The 17,653-nt window shown below is 43.8% G+C and overlaps 1 pseudogene; it reads left to right on the top strand.

Annotated features, from left to right (window-relative positions):
• Positions 1-10,118: 10,118 nt before the first annotated feature.
• LOC125344304 lies at positions 10,119-14,316 on the top strand (annotated as a pseudogene).
• Positions 14,317-17,653: the final 3,337 nt, after the last annotated feature.

Here is a 17,653-nt window from a genome sequence, read left to right as displayed (position 1 = left end):
TCCGCCCAGGCTTCCCCTGGAATAACCCGCCATGGATTCTCCACTTCCTCCCAGCCAGCTGGATGTGTGACCACCCAGTGAGTCCATATTTGGAGAACAAAACTCTCACTGCTGTGTGGATGAAATCATGCAATTGTAAATGACTAGTGGAAGTGTTTAAATTCAAAAGTGTTCACAAGTAAAACCTATGCATGTGTGATAGGTGTGTGCACACAGAGTACACTGAAATCCTCTGAGAGCAGGCAACCTGGAACAGTACAAGGGGACTCCATGGCTCCAGACATCTGGTGGCTCACAAGCTCCATCCCCCATCTTCTTGTCTGAGTCTCAGCCAACTGCATGAGGTCTGCCACGGAACTCAGCTCCTAAAAGCACAGAGGGCCAAACACGGTGCCTCTCACCTGCAATCCTAGCTACTCTGAAGACTGTTGTTCAAAGTCAGCCCAGGCAGAAAAACCCATGAGACTCTTATCTCCAATTAACCAGCAAAAAGCCAGAAGTGGAGCTGTGGCTCAAGTTGTGAGTGGATAAAGCCAAGCCAAGAGCACAAAGCCCTGAGCTCAAAATAAGAGATGATAGCAATCACCTTATTAACAGGCTTGATAAATTTAGTTTCACTTATATTTGGTGTGTGTGTGCGTCACTGTCCCTGAGCTTTTGTGCTCAAGTCTAGTGCTCTACCACCTGAGCAACAGCTCCACTTTTGGCTAGTATTAGCCTGTATAGTTCATTACTGTTGTAATATGGAGGTCAGATCAGGCCATCTCCATCATTGGCCACAAGGCAAGTTGTACTATCTGGTATCTTGTCTTGATGGGTGTACCTGAATTCCTAGAGGAAGGGAAGTCCCATCACCCAGGTGATGGGTGGTCCCGAATCCCTGGAGAGAGGGGTGGAACTTGGCCTATATACTGAACATGTCAGTCAAGTGCCTGGGTCTCAGAGCTTCCTATGACCCCACCCCCTGACCTGACCCTATTTAGGATCAGGCCAGTTCAGGTGCCATTATGCCACACCACATGTCTCCAGGTTCACATCCTATGTCCTGTCTCCTGGCTCATCTCTTGTCACCATGGTATCCCAAGTCAGCTCTCCATTGGAGATGAATTGGTTTGTTGGTATGGTTTTTGTTCTTTCTTTCCTCTCTGGCCTGTTCCTGATAGTTATAAGGGTATGTGTGGGCTGCAGGTCTTTGTAACAACTGGCTGCCTGCAGACTGCTAATGCTCTAATAAAAATTCCAAGATTCGATCCTTCAATATGTGGCTTCCTGGATAATTTATACATATAAAACACAACAAACATAATTTTAGGAAAATCCCCCTGCTGCCTTTCTTAACCTGCTGGTTTGAGTCTGCTCAGATTTCATAGAAGACACATCCTTTTGAAGTTGACACACAGCAGAAGCAATCTCCAAATTTCCCGTCTCCTACAGACAACGAGGTTTCATAGGAAAATATTTGCTCTGGTCCTCAGAGTGAGTGCTTCCTTTGAACTTGATGGTTTCCTCTGTGTGCTGTTGGAAGGTGGGGGTGCAAAGTTCCAGAACTGGTAGTGGGGGCCCAGGGGAGAAAAGGAAGTGGTTGGAGGGGAGTCCTTCTGAGGCTAACCCGAAAGGACCGAAAGGACCACTGGCCACATGGGTCGTGAGGCTGACCCCTTCCTCCTCCCTCAGCCCCTCCACCCTGTTCCACTTATGCTATGACGGGACATGTCAGCACCAATACTGCTAGGGATATTTCTCATATTTCACAGTATGAATACTTTGTTCAATTTTTGCCTTCCAACTAAGAGACCATTTTCCCCTTCTTCTGGAATCAATGCTAGGTAAAATTCTGTATAAACTTCGTTTTCATTTGGAAACTATTTCATGGGATATATTGTCCAACATAACAATAGGGCCCATTGTCAGATTTATTCATGATACAAAGGCCAACCATAGATTATCGGCCTTCTATAGGTTTCTGGCAAGATGTCATAGATAAGATTTTGTGTAGGAAGCAATCACAGCTTCATTCTGTGATAGGCAAAGGGCCAGGAAATACTAAATCAAGTGGCAAGAGAGTCCCTAAAGAAAGTTGTTCCTGATTTACAACCAAAGTTCTAACAATGCAGCTGATCTTTGTACACATTTGGTAGGCCACTGCCCCCACTGCCGCTGCAATTCAGAAATCTCCACTACACTAATTCCCAAAGTGTATGAAGGAAGAGTGCTTTCTTATTCCCAAAACATAGGTGCCTGTTTAGGTTTTCACTCCTTCACAGCTTACACTCCAAATCTGTGGTAGTATTGGAACACCCTTACTGGGTTTGAGGTGAAGGGAGGAATGGAGGACAGAGGACACAGAAAAATGAACACTGTCATTGGTCCAGGAGGGGACTTGTGATCAAGATTCGGTGAGCCTAGAACGGGATAGAAACAAACTGGTCCTCTCCTCTCTCCTTTTGTCACCACCTGGGAACAACTGTTATCACTGAAACTAGCGGCTGAAACAAAATACCCTGGCCCAGGGTGTTGTTGTTAGGGAGAAGTTTCTATGTAAGTGGATACAATGTATTTTGTTTTGTGCCAGTCCTGAATCTTGAACTCAGCGCCTGGGTGCTGTTCCTGAGGCCTGGGTGCTGTTCCTGAGCTCTTTGTGCTCGGGCTAACTTTGAACCTAGAGCCTCAGATCTCAGCCTCCTGAGCAGCTAGGATAACAAGTGTGAGCCACCAGCCCCCAGTTTGGTTTTGTTCATCTATTAAAAATTCCACAGAACACTCTTGCCAAGATCCACAATTACCTAATTCTTCCATCTCTCTTCTTGACAAAATCCTCTCCAAACCAGTACATCTGCTGCCTGTCTGGTGCTCACACCCCAGGTGCTTACTGTTTAAGAAAACCACAAAGCTGAGCAATTTGGTACCATTATATAACCCTAACAGCGAGCAACACGAACTGAGGGCTTCGCTCTGGCCAGGCATTGCTGAAAGTGCATTACATAGATTATCTCATTCGGCCTCCTACATCTTGTTGGAAGGCAGCCCAGGAATCCTGTCCTCAAATCTCTGAAATTCATTTGCATCAGACAACTTTCTCTCCCACTTCTCAGAGAAAATAAAAGGCACCAATTTAGAACCTTTCAGCAGTGTTCAATTAAAAAAAAAAAAAAAAAGATCCCTCTCTTGCTGGGTACCAGTGGCTCATGCCTGTAATCCTTAGCTACTCTGGAGGCTAAGATCTAAAGATCCTGGTTCAAACACAGCCCAGGCAGGAAAGTTCACAAGACTCTTATCACCAATTAACTACCAAAAAGCCAGAAATGGAGCTGTGACTCAAGTGGTAGCATGCCTTGAGTATAAAACTTAAGGGACAGCACTCAGGCCCTAAGTTCAAGCCCTAGTATGGCACACACAGACACAGACCCAGACACAGAAACACACACACACACACACACAGAGACACAGACACACACACACACACACATACACACACACACACACGCTCCCTCTCTTCCTGTCCAGCTGTCTCTAGCTTGCTTCCCTAGGTCCTGTAGTTTGTTCTTTTACTTCGTCCCTCTTCAGCTTTATCCCACACCTTACTCTCCTTCCTTCTCTAAACTTTGGTGATTCGCAAACAGTTCTTTCTCTCCTGCATCAACATTACTAGTTGTCTCATTCAGTGGCATGAATTTTATCATCTCTTCAGAAAATGTTTCTCATGATAAATGCCAGTGGCTCAGGCCTATAATCCTAACTACTCTGAGCACTAGATCACAGCTCAGAACCAGCCCGAGCAGAAAATTCCATGAGACTCTTTATTTCCAATTAACCAGCAAATAGCTGGAAGCAGAGCTGTGGCTCAAGCAGTAACATGCCAGCCTTGAATGACAAAGCTAAAGGAGAGCACCAGGTCTGTGTTTAAGCATCAATACTAGCATAGACAAAAGAAAAGAAAATCAAAAAGTGCGGGGGGCGGGGGGGGGGAGAGAATGAGAGAGAGAGGGAGAGACAGAGAGGGAGGGAAGGAAGGAAGGAAGGAAGGAAGGAAGGAAGGAAGGAAGGAAGGAAGGAAGGAAGGAAGGAAGGAAGGAAGGAAGGAAGGAAGAAAGGAAGGAAGGAAGGAAGGAAGGAAGGAAGGAAGGAAGGAAGGAAGGAAGGGAGAAAGAAAGAAAGAAAGAATAGAATAGAAAGAAAAAGAAAGGGAAGGAGGGAAGAAGGAAAGGGAAAGGAAGGAAGGAAGGAAGGAAGGAAGGAAGGAAGGAAGGAAGGAAGGAAGGAGGGAAGGGAGGGAGGGAGGGAGGGAGGGAGGGAGGGAGGGAAGGAGGGAGGGAAAGAAGGAGGTAGAGTGGGTATTCAATACTTCTATAAAGTTGGAAAGTAAAAGGCAAAGAGGAAATGATTCTCCAATTACATGCCCAATCCATATCTCACCCCTAAGTTCAGACTTACTCATCATTTCCTTTTGTGTCTGAATAACTGCAGTGAGAAAACAGGAACTGATCCTGCATAAACCTGCCTCTCTGGCTCAGTCACCATCTATGAAGCCAGCAATGGGTACCAGGCTCTGGACTCCCCTCTCCTTCACCGTATAACCCCAAACTTTCTAGTTGTTTCTCTAATGGGCTGCATGTGCACATGTATGTACCAACCAGTACTAGGACTTGAGCTGGGGGCCTCTGGCTCTTGCTTGGCTTTTTCACTCAAAGCTGACACTTTACCACTTGAACCACACCTCTATATCAGCTTTTTTCTGATTACAGATAAAAGTGTCACAGATTTTCCTGCTCAGGCTAGCTTTGAACCAAGATCTTCCGATCTCAGTCTCCTGAATGAGTAGCTAAGATTACAGCCATGAGCCACTAACACCCAACCATCTCTCCTGATATATTTGGTCTTCAAAAACAGGATCATGGGCCAGACCAAGCAGTAGCAAGCATATAAGATTAGAGGCTCAGTCAGTGTCTGGGAAGCCACTATGGCGCCCAGGATGACGGCTGAGACATCTCTGCAGACACTTGATGAGAAGAATGGGCCTGCTTGTCTGTGGGCTGGCGTGGAAAACGCCAGGGCAGAGTCGGTGCCTGGGAGCCTGAGCTGTCTCTCATATGTGCATATCTCCAGCAATAAAGAGTCCAGGGCATTAGCGAGTGACACCACATCAGCCTGTCACCATCTTGCTCTGACAGGCCTGAGTGCAACCTCTCCATAAAATGTCACACACAGAGGGAACAAGAGTGATGGGGACCCAGTGACCTCGCCAAGCGTCCTCTGCGCGTCGCTGATGGATGCTGGTATTTCTGGACCTCCAGAGGAGCATGCATTTAATGTTCTTTATGGAAGCGATTCGCTCCCACGGGGCAGGACAGGAAATGTTTGGAGAGGAGCGCATCCTCCCTGGCCCTGCGCAGATGCTTTACATCAAGGACAGGGTGCCTGAGAGCATCCTTCCCAGGCTGCACCCCAAAGGGCAGACATTGTCTGTCTGGGGCCCTAGAGTCAGTCATTCCAAGAATTTGGTCAAAACCACGGACTTCTCATTTTAAATAACTGTCATTGCTTTATGATCAAGACACAGAGCCCAAGTGCTCCTGGGTAAAAAATAAAAAATCCATGGGCTGGGGATATGGCCTAGTGGCAAGAGTGCCTGCCTCGGATACACGAGGCCCTAGGTTCGATTCCCCAGCACCACATATACAGAAAACCGCCAGAAGCGGTGCTGTGGCTCAAGCGGCAGAGTGCTAGCCTTGAGCGAGAAGAAGCCAGGGACAGTGCTCAGGCCCTGAGTCCAAGGCCCAGGACTGGCAAAAAAAATAAATAAATAAATAAAATTAAAAAAAAATAAAAAATCCACAGAGTCCCAGAGAAAGCAGAACGCCTTGTTTTGTTACTGGGTGTGGTGAATTCGGAGAACCCCAGGCCAGGTCTGCAGAGCAAGTGGTGACCTCAGTCTCACCAATCCAACTGCCAGAGTGTTCATGCTTTATCTACTTGGTTCCATTTATTTGTGTTGTGGTGCTGGTACTGCAGCTTGTACTCAAAGCTTCACACACCCATTTGGCTTTTTTACTCAAGGCTGGTACTCTGCCACTTAAGCCACACCCCCAATTTTGGCTCTTTGGTTGGTTAATTGGAGATAAGAGATTCACTAACTGAGGTCTTAGGTGCTCACACCTAACAGGTGTGAGCGACCAAACAAAAGAAAACAAAGATAGGATGCGCAGTCTCACTATTTCCCAATAATTATAGATTCAGAGACACCAATTCTCTCCGGCAAAGAAACATACATGACATGAGACGTAAACAATGGTACCCTGAAAATAAATTATCAACTGACTGCCATCTTCCCCTGACCTGAGCACTGTTTCCCAGAGCACAATGACAGAGGACTGGAAACTGGGTAGGGGGAAAGGAGCAGGTTCAGAGAACGCTGCTCCTTCCTAGCTGTCACGGGTCTGCAGGGACAGAAAGCCTCATGAAGACAAGTCATCCAAATGAGGACAACCCATTGCTGTTCCTGATCATGGTTCTTCAAAACCTAACTCAGGTGCCGTGGCTCATGCCTGTAATCCTGGCTGTACTCGAAGCTGAGATCTAATTACCATTTGAAGCCAGTTCATGCAGGAAAATCCATGAGAGTCTTATCTCCAATTAACCACCAAATAAAGAAGCCAGAAATGAAGGTGTGGCTCAAGTGGTAGAGTGCCAGCCTTGGACAAAAAATGCTAAGCAAGAGCTTGAGGACCTGAGTTAAGCCCTGGTGCATGCAAGTAATCATAACCATAATAACTAGTGCCAGTGAACTATGGGAGCATTTCAAGCAACCATACAGCTCTAAATTCATCCTCAGAACAAGTTAATGTGAAATTGAAGAGCGAAGTAATTGGTGATAGCCCACATGTGAGGAAATCACAGACTGACAATTTCAATTACAACATCAATTAACCAAAACCAACTTAATAAAAAAATTAAAAATGAAAAGAAATGTCTGAAAGCAAACAGAAGAAAGGACACAACTCTACAAGCAAGTGTAAGTATGACAACAGATCTCTTGGTGTGTGGGGGTAGGGTGAGAGTAATGTCTTTAAAGTACTAGAAGAAAATCTTCCAGCCTAGAACTTTTTAATCTGTAAATATTGTTTTCAAATGACTGTTTCTGATCTGAAAGAATTCATCTCCAAAAGACTTATGTACAGAAAGTAAAAGAAATATTCAAGTGGAAAGAAAACAAAACCCAGTGATCTACCACTAGAAATAAAGAGCACCAGAAATAGTACACAGGTAAGACTATAATACATCTTCTTACTATTTAAATCTTTTTAAAAGATCATTGAAGCTGAGTATGGTGACATGTGCCTGTAATCCCAGCTCTCAGAAGGCTGAAGCAGGGGGATCAAGTCTTCTAGCCAGCAGGATCCCATCTCAAAAAGCAAGATGAAGATGTAGATTTGACAGAACTATCCATTAACTTTAACCTAATCGACATAAAGAAAATGTTCTGCTTAACATGTATAGAATGTGCACACTTTCCAAATGGTGTGAAGCAGCAGGACATGATTCCAGGCAGAACGCTCCTCTCTGTGAAGTGCGAGAGACACAAGTCACACTCTGCCACATGAAGCCACTTCATCACCAGTGTAAGAAAACTGCTTCTAAAACCTCCAGTGCCCTCTGTACATCACCTCTATAATAACAATTTAAATATTGTTTTAAAACCCCAGTTGTTACAAGTTGTCATGCTGAATTAAAACTCCTACATACAACAACTTTAAATAATAAAATTTAATATTTTAAGACTCTAATTATTTGGAAAAAATAATAACCCGCTTTTAACTAATTCATGAAAGAAAAAAGAAATAAAAATAGCATTCAGGAGTGTTTAATTGGTGACTACTAGTGAAAACACAAAATAGTAAAATTGTGGCCAGTAGCCAAATCAGAGTGTGTGAATACTTTATATACTAATTCCCTGCCTTAGAAGAGAAACTTTAAGTCCACAACCTAAGCTCCCACATGAAGAAAGTAGGAAAAACACTTCAAAACATCACATGGTAATTGTGATTATTTGTCAATTTCAAATAAATGAGACACAAAAGGGCAAGGGAATCAGAGGAATGAGGAAATAAGGATGGGACAGGAAATGTTTGGTGTCATAGCCTTACCAGAAACAGAAAGGAGACCCACCAATCAGAAAGCCACCAATTTTCACCATTCAACCCAAGGCCAGCTCTGTAATGAAGACCACTGGAGACAAACAAGAGAGGCTAGCCTGCCTTTTTACCCATGGAATGTCTATCCCCGCCCCGGGCTCTCTTTCTCTGCCATATTTTTTTCTATCACTTGAAAAAGAAAAGGAAAGGAATAGGAAAAAAAATGAAAGACACACATAACTTCAAAAAACACAGCGGTCTCATGAAAAACAAGAGCCACTGAAATTCAGAAGAAGCAGAAAAAAAAAAAATCACTCAAGATCAGAGTAGAGGGCTAAGAATGTGGCCTAGTGGTAGAGTGCTTGCCTAGCATGCATGAAGCCCTGGGTTCGATTCCTCAGCATATATAGAAAAAGCCAGAAGTGGTGCTGTGGCTCAAGAGGTAAAGTGCTAGCCTTGAGCAAAAAGAAGCCAGGGACAGTGCTCAGGCCCTGAGTTCAAGCCCCAGGACAGGCAAAAAAAAAAAAAAAAAAAAAAGATCAGAGTAGAAATGAGTAATAGAAAAAACAAGGTGAGGAGAAGCAATGGCAAAAGTGTCTCCAGAAAGTGAGGACTCTTCTCCATGAAGTGAAGGAAACCCTCTGCATTTGCTGGCCCAGACAGGGACCCTCGCACAGCACTGAGATTAAACAATAGGTCAGAGTGCAGTGGTTCCTGTGTAATTCCAATTCTGTGGAAATACTGACATGGGTCAACAAGCATAAAGAAATATCCAAACAAATGCTGCCCCCACTGTAAATTAATGGCCCTCCAAGCCCATTCAGACTCCAGGGATTTTTGACAATGAGCTTATTTCATTTTACCATAAAACAATAAAGCTATTTCTGAATCTTTTCTCTTCCAAATAGAAATCCATGGTATTGAGGGTGTGGCAAGAACCACCACACCCTACCATACCCTAACAGCCTTTGGGGACAAAAGTTATTCAGATTTAAAGCAGATAGATAGATTGATGATAGATGGATGGATAGACAGATAGATAGATAGATAGATAGATAGATAGATAGATAGATAGATAGATAGACAGATCTGGTCTTATATTAATAAAAATATTTACATGAAAATTTAAAAAAAAAATCTATGCAGCTGCTGGAAGCTGGTGGCTCACACCTGTAATCTTAGCTACTCAGGAGGTTGAGAACTGATGATTGCAGTTCAAAGCCAGCCTGGGCAGGAAAGTCAGCAAGACTCTTATCTCCAAATAAGCACCAAAAAAGCTGGAAGTGGAGCTGTGGCTCCAGTAGTAGAAAAAAAGAAGCAAGCACCCAGACCCTGAGTTCAAGCACCAGAACCAGCACGTGTACCCGTGCGCGTGTGCATGCACGCACGCACGCGCGCGCGCACACACACACACACACATTCTGAGGCTGAGAGCCCTGGTCACCATTTCCATAGTCATGATGGACTGACACATGATTTATGACAATTTCCTTTCTTATGAGATCATTCTCCCTAATTACAGTCTCTATCTGGGGCAGCAGTGGTGTCTGAGAGAGGCAAGGATTCTATTTCAATAGTAAGTGCTAGAAGTAAGAGGAAGAGAAGAGAAAGGGAGGACAGGAAGAAGAAAGAGAAGTAGAAAATTTAGAAAAGAAGAGAAGGAAAAAAGAAAAGGTTCAGAAAGACTAAATGAGTGATATACATCAATGGCTCACACATCGGGTTTAAAAGAAAAACTGGCAAAACAGGCACTGATGGCTCACACCTGCCATCCTAGCTATTCAGGAGGCTGAGATCTGAGGATCATAGTTTCAAGACAGCCTGGGCACAAAAGCCCATGAGACTCTTATCTCCAATGAAACAGCAAAGATCTGGAAGTAGGGCTATGGTGAAAAAGCCAAGCAAGGGCTCAAGGCCCTGAGTTCAAGTCCCAATTCTTTTCCACATGTGAGCCAGGTATGAAATGATGCACAAACCTCTAGCCACAGGATGCTGCTGGCAGCTAAGTGTGCCGGGTGAGTCATGGCTGATGCCACACCCTCGCTAATGTCTCTGTCACATGCAAATTATGTAAGGTCACCGAACCAGAACTGCTGAAAGCTGTTCTCCATGTCACTCAAACCTCAGCAGCCCCAGGCATCCAAAGTTCATGTCGTTATTACATCTTAAGTTCATATCAAAAATCAGCTTTCCAAGGATTTCTGTTTCCAATTTCATACCACCTTGGGCGGGTGGGGCAGGGAGGGCTGGGGTGAGTTCTTGGCAAGAAAATTTCCCAAGTGACTCCCAGGAGAAGAAGGAGCTGAAAGGTAAAGAAAGAAAATGTCCAACATGTGCAGCCGCCTGGAGCAGGGGAAGAAGAGGCTTGAGAGGGCTGGCCTGGATCAGAGGCACCAAGAGTGTTCGCCTTTATTTGGGGGGCAGAGAGGGAGGCAGGTACTAGGGCTTAAACATGGGACTTGGGTACTATCCTTTAGCTTTTCCACTCAAGGCTGGTGTTCTACCACTTGAGTCACACCTCCGCTTTGGGCTTTTTGCTGGTGAATTAGAATTAAGAGTCTCACAGACTTTCCTGACTAGGCCGACTTCAGATTTCAGTCCTCAGATCTCAACCTCCTGGGTAGGTAGGATTACAGGTGTGAGCCACCAGTGCCTGCCTTTTGTTTTATTATAATGATCGTGTGTGTGTGTGTGTGTACGCGTGCGCGCATACAGGCACACACACAGGTGAGTGTCTATACACCTCATAACCAACCAAACATATGTAAAATCAAATGAAATTTCAGCTTTCTCCTCTGTCTTTTGACTTTTCCAGTCAACCCATCCGGAGGGAAAGTTGTTGTTTCTCAAGTGATAGAGTGCCAGCCTCGAATGAAAAAGCTAAGAGACCTGGACCCTGAGTCCAAGCCCCAGCAGTTCAAGCCCAGCACACAAAAATCCAGAATACAGTCCAGACCTGGAGGAGGAGTCTTGATTGAACATGTGGAGAACAGGCCCCTAAGACAGCAAGAAATCTGAGTGTCTTCCCAGAAGGGTAAACATTTTACAATATGCTGAGATATCTAGAACATTCCTGGGCCATCTCCTTCCCCAACAAAACTTCTTCACCCAGCAAAGCTCTTTCCAACAGGACTAACGCTTCGATGGAAGCAATGTAGGCACCTTCACTGTGCAGGTGCCAGGGGTCCCAAGACAAAAACCTTGGGGATTATCATCATTGTATTGGTGGCTTGAGATTAGCTCACTGGGAGAACCAAGAAGAGAAAAGCAGAGAAAACTTTGCCCTGGGAACAGAAGGGTCAGCCCAGCCTCATTCTCTCTCTCTTTCAGGACAAGGTCACAAGTATACAATGGGGTTATGGAGAGTAGGAGAAACAAAGGAAGAGGTATTTTATAATTGTTACCTCATTTAATTCCTGCAGAAGGGGAGGGAAAGAGCATTGTTCATTCCCTAACCACATTCCAGAAAAGAAGTTGGAGAACAGTGAAGGAGAGAAAAAAATAAAAGGAAAAAAAAATCACCCTTAATGCCATAATTAAAACCAAGCTATTGTGACCATGTTGACCTTTCTTCCACTCTGACATATGACTGTATGGCTTACCATTTTTATATAACTAAAGACTGGAGTGAGACAATGCAACAGCTTCCATTTTAATTTTTCATTAAGCATTTTAACAGACCAATTTCCATGCTGTCCAATTCTTCAAAAGCAGCACTTTCCAAACGAGGAGGACAACTATTATTGGGGGGCTATGAGCGAGGAATTGTTTTATTCTCATTGCTCTCAGGGTTTTGTTTCTGAGTTCTGTTAAATAACATTATATTTTGGGGGTTTTTATTAAGATAAATGTCCCCATATAGGCCAGGTGCTGACAGCTCACTCCTGTAATCCCAGCTACTCAGGAGGCTGAGATCTAAGGATTGTAGCTGAAGGCCAGCCTAGGCAGGAAAGTCCATGAGACTCTTATCTCCAATTAACCAGCAAAAAGCCAGAAATGGATCTGTGGCTCAAGTGGTAGAGCAAGCCTTGAGTGAAAAAGCTAAGTGAGAGCATAAGGCCCTGAGTTCAAGCCCCAATACTGGCACAAAAACAACAACAACAAGAAGCACAAAAAGCTAGGCCCACATGGGTCAGGACCAGCTTGTCATATCTTATCCCATGAGGAGATGGCCCTGGGGAAGCTGCCACTCTCTGTGTATGGCTCCTGAGGGACACACTACTTTTTTTATTCCATTGATGGGGCTTGAACTCAGGGCCTGGGTGCTGTCCCTGGGCTCTTTTGCTCAAGGCTAGTGCTCTATCACTTGGAGCCACTTTTGAGTAGATTATTGGAGATATGAGTCTTACAGGGACTTTTCTGCCCAGGCTGGCTTTGAACCACAGATCTTAGCCTCCTGAGTAACTAGGATTACAGGCATGGGCCACCAGCACCAGGCCTCACTACCATTTTTTTTATATAAATAGGAACCTACTCTAAAATAAAACCAAAATTACAGTATAATACATAGCTATTCATTATCAATTATTATGTACTGTATGTATCCTGTGCTTTTTTCAAATTTTTATTGTCAAGGTGATGTGCAGAGGGGTTACAGTTACATACATAAGGTAGTGAGTACATTTCTTGTCAAACTTGTTACCTCCTCCCTCATTTTTCTCCCACCCTCCCCTCTCCCCAGTTCTCCCCCTCTCCCCAAGTTGTACAGTTGATATACTACATATTGTCTCATAAGTTTTGCTGTTATATGCTGTACTTTTATACAACTAGTATTAAGAAGTTTATTTACATGAGCGTCACCACAAACCTGTGACTGATATGTTGTTCTAGAACATTCCAATGTCTATGATGTCACTAGTGACAGATTGTTCAGCTCCATGAGATTTTCTCACAGGACCACCATGGCATATGCCATCCCTCACGGCTGTTGCAATGTGGCACAGAACTTTAGATATCTCAGGGTCTTTGAGCTATTAATTCTGTGTCATGGACCTCTCTTCATGAATCAAGATTACTTACTTAAGAACATAAACCAAAGTGGGAGAGAGTGTGGGAAGGGGTGACATTGTCCAAAAAGCAGTGTACTCATGACCTGACTTATATAACTGTAACCTCTCTGTACATCACCTTTATAATAACAATAAAAAATTGAAAAATAACATAATCCAGTAATTATGAAACTTAATCATTAACTCAAAGACTTATTTTGGACACATTTTTTTCCTACAGTGACCAGAATTCTGTTTCTAAAATACTCACAAGGATATTGAAATAACATAATAAATGTATACATGAATTTTGGAAAAACTAACATCACAACAGTCTTTTTCTCATCCAGGAACATGATACTTGTCCATATGTGTATGCTATCACATGTATATGTTTCATACATGTGTTCCCCCTCAGGGAACACGCCAGGAGTGGGGCCAGGGCTGCTGCAGCCTCTGAAGCCACAGCTGCCACCATGGCCTTATTCCCCACCCCCACTCCGCGGCCAGGACCTACACCAAAGATGATTTCTGCAGCCCGGTCTGTCAGGTGGCACTCAAAACGTGGCCTGTCAGCACGTTTTCTGTAGAAAATGTTTCTTGACTGCAGTGAGAGAAAGCGGAATACATTGTCCCATGTGTCGTGGAAATGTGACTAGAAGAGAAAGAGCATGTCCAGAACGGACCTTGGATCTTGAAAATATCATGAGGAAGTTTTCTGGTAGTTGCAGATGCTGTGCAAAACAGATTAAATTCTATCGAATGAGACATCATTACAAACCTTGTTAGAAGTATCAGGATGAATATGGTTTTTCTTCTATCATTCCAAACTTTCAGATTTCTCAAGATTCTGTAGGGAACAGTAACAGGAGTGAAACACCCACTTCTGATAACACAGAAACTTATCAAGAGAATTCAAGTTCTGGGCATCTTACCTTTAAGTGTCCCTGTGTCAAGAGTCAAATTTCACCAGACACCACTTACTGGATCACTTTACCAGCAATCACCTATTAGTTCCTGTAACATGTCCTATCTGTGTATCTCTTCCTTGGGGAAAGCCTCGCCAGATTACTAGACATTTTGTTAGTCATCTAAATCAAAGACATCTGTTTGATTATGGAGAATTTGTGAATCTTCAGATAGATGAGGAAACCCAATATCAAACTGCGGTGGAAAAATCTTTTCAAGTAAACATCTGAAGTCTATAGACATCTCTGCATCTTTATACCTGCAAGTACTATCTTTAAGGGGAAAACTACATGAAGTCACCGTTTCAGTAACTTGATGTATATATTAATAAAGTAATCCAGTCTATCGTTTGTTTTTAATTGAAAAATAAAAATGGGCCACCTTAAAAACTTCATCTTCTTGACAAGTTAAAAAATAAAAGTTAAGGGGCTGGGGATATGGCCTAGTGGCAAGAGTGCCTGCCTCATATACATGAGGCCCTGGGTTCAATTCCCCAGCACCACATATACAGAAAATGACCAGAAGTGGCGCTGTGGCTCAAGTGGCAGAGTGCTAGCCTTGAGCAAAAAGAAGCCAGGGACAGTGCTCAGGCCCCATGACTGGCCAAAAAAAAAAAATTTAAATTAAAAAAAAATTAAAGTTAAGGTATTTTAGTAGTATAAAAAGGATTATATTTCAGTAATATAAAAAGGGAATCATTGCTGTACTTTTATGTTTTTATATTACATATTCTAGAATTTTTTATTATGTTGCTTTTAAAATTTGATGCAGTTCTTCCTATTTACTATTTTGTGTAAACATAGTAATAGATTCAAAAATACATGATTGATATAAACCTAACAAATCTGAGCCAGTCATCAGAATTGCAGAATGGAAACTTGAAGTGCTAAGTAGATTAATCCAAAGGAATTTTTTAAAAACACAGATTCTAGCTGAAGAATTCAACTATAAACAAATTGTATTTATATAACAGTTAGTATTTTTGAAGACTAGTGATATTTCTCCCAACAATTTCATCTCTGAAAGCTCATTGTAAAGCTAATTCCTTTTTGTTATAGAAAGAAATACCAAGAGAAAATTTTATTTCTTTTGTGCACACTTGATAATTTCAGAAATTTTGTGCACAGTTGATAAATTCAGAAATGAGCTAGTGGCTCATGCTTGTAATCCCAGATACTCAGGTGGCTAAAATGTGGAATATTGTGCTTTAAAGCCAACCCAGACAGAAAAATTATGAGGACTCCATCTCCCATTAATCAGCACAAAGCCATCCTGGATGCATGGCTCAAGTGATACAGTACCAGCCATGAACAAGAAAATCAAAAGAGTACCTGCTCCTGAGTTCAAACTCATACCTGAAAAAAAAATGAGGCGTGTGGAATATGAGGGGTGTAGAAAATGAAGAGTGTAGAAGAATATGTATGTGTGTACATATATCTATATATACATATATATATATATAATTAAATTTGTGTCATTCTGGAAAGGTATTGATGCGACCAAGAGGGTAGAGGTTATATATGCATTTGTATGAACTCAGGTCCTTGTGTTCATGCTTGGCTTCTTTCCAAAGGCTCATGCTCTACCACTTGAGCCACAGATCCAATTTTGCCTGTTTGCTAATTGGAGATAAGAGTCTCTGGTTTTGAACCTTGATCTTCAGGTCTCAGCCTCCTGAGTAGCTGGGATTATAATCGTGAGCCACTGGTGCCGAGCTGAAGTATGTGTTTTAATCACCATCTTGTATATGGCAGAGCTAGAGCTCAGAGTGTTAATTTTCTTGATGTTTATTCCACAATTAAGGGGCTGGGGTGTGGTGGGGGGACAGCAGCAGACAGGACATGAGGATAAACTCAGGCACTGAGATGTGCTGTTCCCATGGTTCTGTGCCATTCCCTTGGCTTTGGGTAACACGCAGGTGTCAGGACCCCCAATTCCCACTCTCCACATTTTTATAAGAACTGGTTTCTTTACTTCCTTTGGCCCAACTTCTGTCTCCAGTCCTTTCCAAAAATCTCCCTCTCTTCTGAGCACCTTTTCCATCTCCTCCTCTAGGCAGTCGTCATTATCACCTACCATCCCTTTTCCCAGCCTTTCCCAGTAGCCTGGCCATCACTTAAGGGGTAGAGTTGCACTTAGTCCTGATGGCCCACACCTGCGATCCTAGCTACTCTAGAGGCTAAGGTCTGAGGATCACAGTTTAAAGCTAGCTCAGGCAGGTAAGTCCATAAGACTCTCACCTTCAATTAACTACCTGAAAACCAGAAATGGGACTGTGGATCGAAGTGGCAGAGCACTAGCCTCGAGCAAAAAAGCTCAGGAACAGTGTGCAGCCCCAAGACCAACAAAAATAAAAATAAAAAAGAGGTAGAGTTGCAGGCTGGGTTGTGGCTCAAGAGGCAGAACACTTGCACAAGTTCCTGAGTTCAATTTCCAGCACCACCAAAAAGAGAAAGATATATGCCAGATGCTGGTGGCTCACACCTGTAATCCTAGCTACTGAGATCTGAGGATCATGGTTTGAAGCCAGGCCAGGCAGACAAACCTGAATTATCTCCAATTAACTACCAAAAATCTGGAAGTGGAGCTGTGGCTCAACTGGCAGAGCTTTGAGCATAAAAACTAAGGGACAGCTCCCAGGTCCTGAGTTCAAGCCCCACGACTGGCAAAAAGATAGTAATATCAGATCAAAGCACCTGAGTAATTGGGCAGCCTGCCTGCAGCACACCTGCCCCTGGCACGGGGTCTAGAGTCTCACCTGGCTCTAGAAACAGTGCCAGTGTGGATCCACTACTTCAGGCTAGAGACCCAGCACCGGGGGTTCATGAAGGAAGCGCTGCAGCATGTGACATGGAGTGTAAGTGGCCTCTGAGCCAACACCAGCTCTCTGCTGGTGACTGTTGAGGATGCCTTCCTGGTCTGAGTCCCAGCCCCATGCATTGCACAGTGTTGACTACATGTCAAGGAGAGTAACATTCACTGTGGAGCACACAGTGAAGCCTGGCCAGGCTGCGCTGGGGACCTGAAGTCAGTGCTTCCTCTAAGATCTCAGTCTTCAATAGCCGTTAATGCTAAGAACCGTGATCCCTTTAGCTCAGCCAGACAGGCTGTGGCAAAGGATCTTTTGTGGAGGCAGGGACTGTGTGCAAAGAAATCCAGACTTGGTTCACCCTCCTGAGACATGGGAAAGGATAAAAGACCATGGCCACCAAGCACCCTCAGAAAGCAGAGAGAGAAGAGAAGAAGAAAAATCAGCTCAACTCCCAAGAGGGCCTTGTAGGAAAGACAAGAATAAGGAAGAAGAGGAAGAGGAGGAGGAGGAGGGGGAGAAGGAGGAGGAAGAGGAGGAGGAGAAGGAGGAGGAGGAGGAGGAGGAGGAGGAGGAGGAGGAGGAGGAGGAGGAGGAGGAGGAAGAGGAGGAGGAGGAAGAGGAGGAGGAGGAAGAAGAGGAGGAGGAGGAAGAAGAGGAGGAAGAGGAGGAGGATGAAGAGGAGGAGGAGGAGAAAGAGGAGAAGAAGAAGGAGAAAGAGAAAGAAGAGAAGGAGAAGAAGAAGAAGAAATTAGTCC

The sequence above is a fragment of the Perognathus longimembris genome, chromosome 2 (genome assembly GCF_023159225.1).
Source record: "Perognathus longimembris pacificus isolate PPM17 chromosome 2, ASM2315922v1, whole genome shotgun sequence".
Taxonomy (NCBI): Eukaryota; Metazoa; Chordata; class Mammalia; order Rodentia; family Heteromyidae; genus Perognathus; species Perognathus longimembris.
The sequence above is the reverse complement of the archived record's forward strand: the minus strand, read 5'-3'. Positions and strand labels throughout refer to the sequence as shown.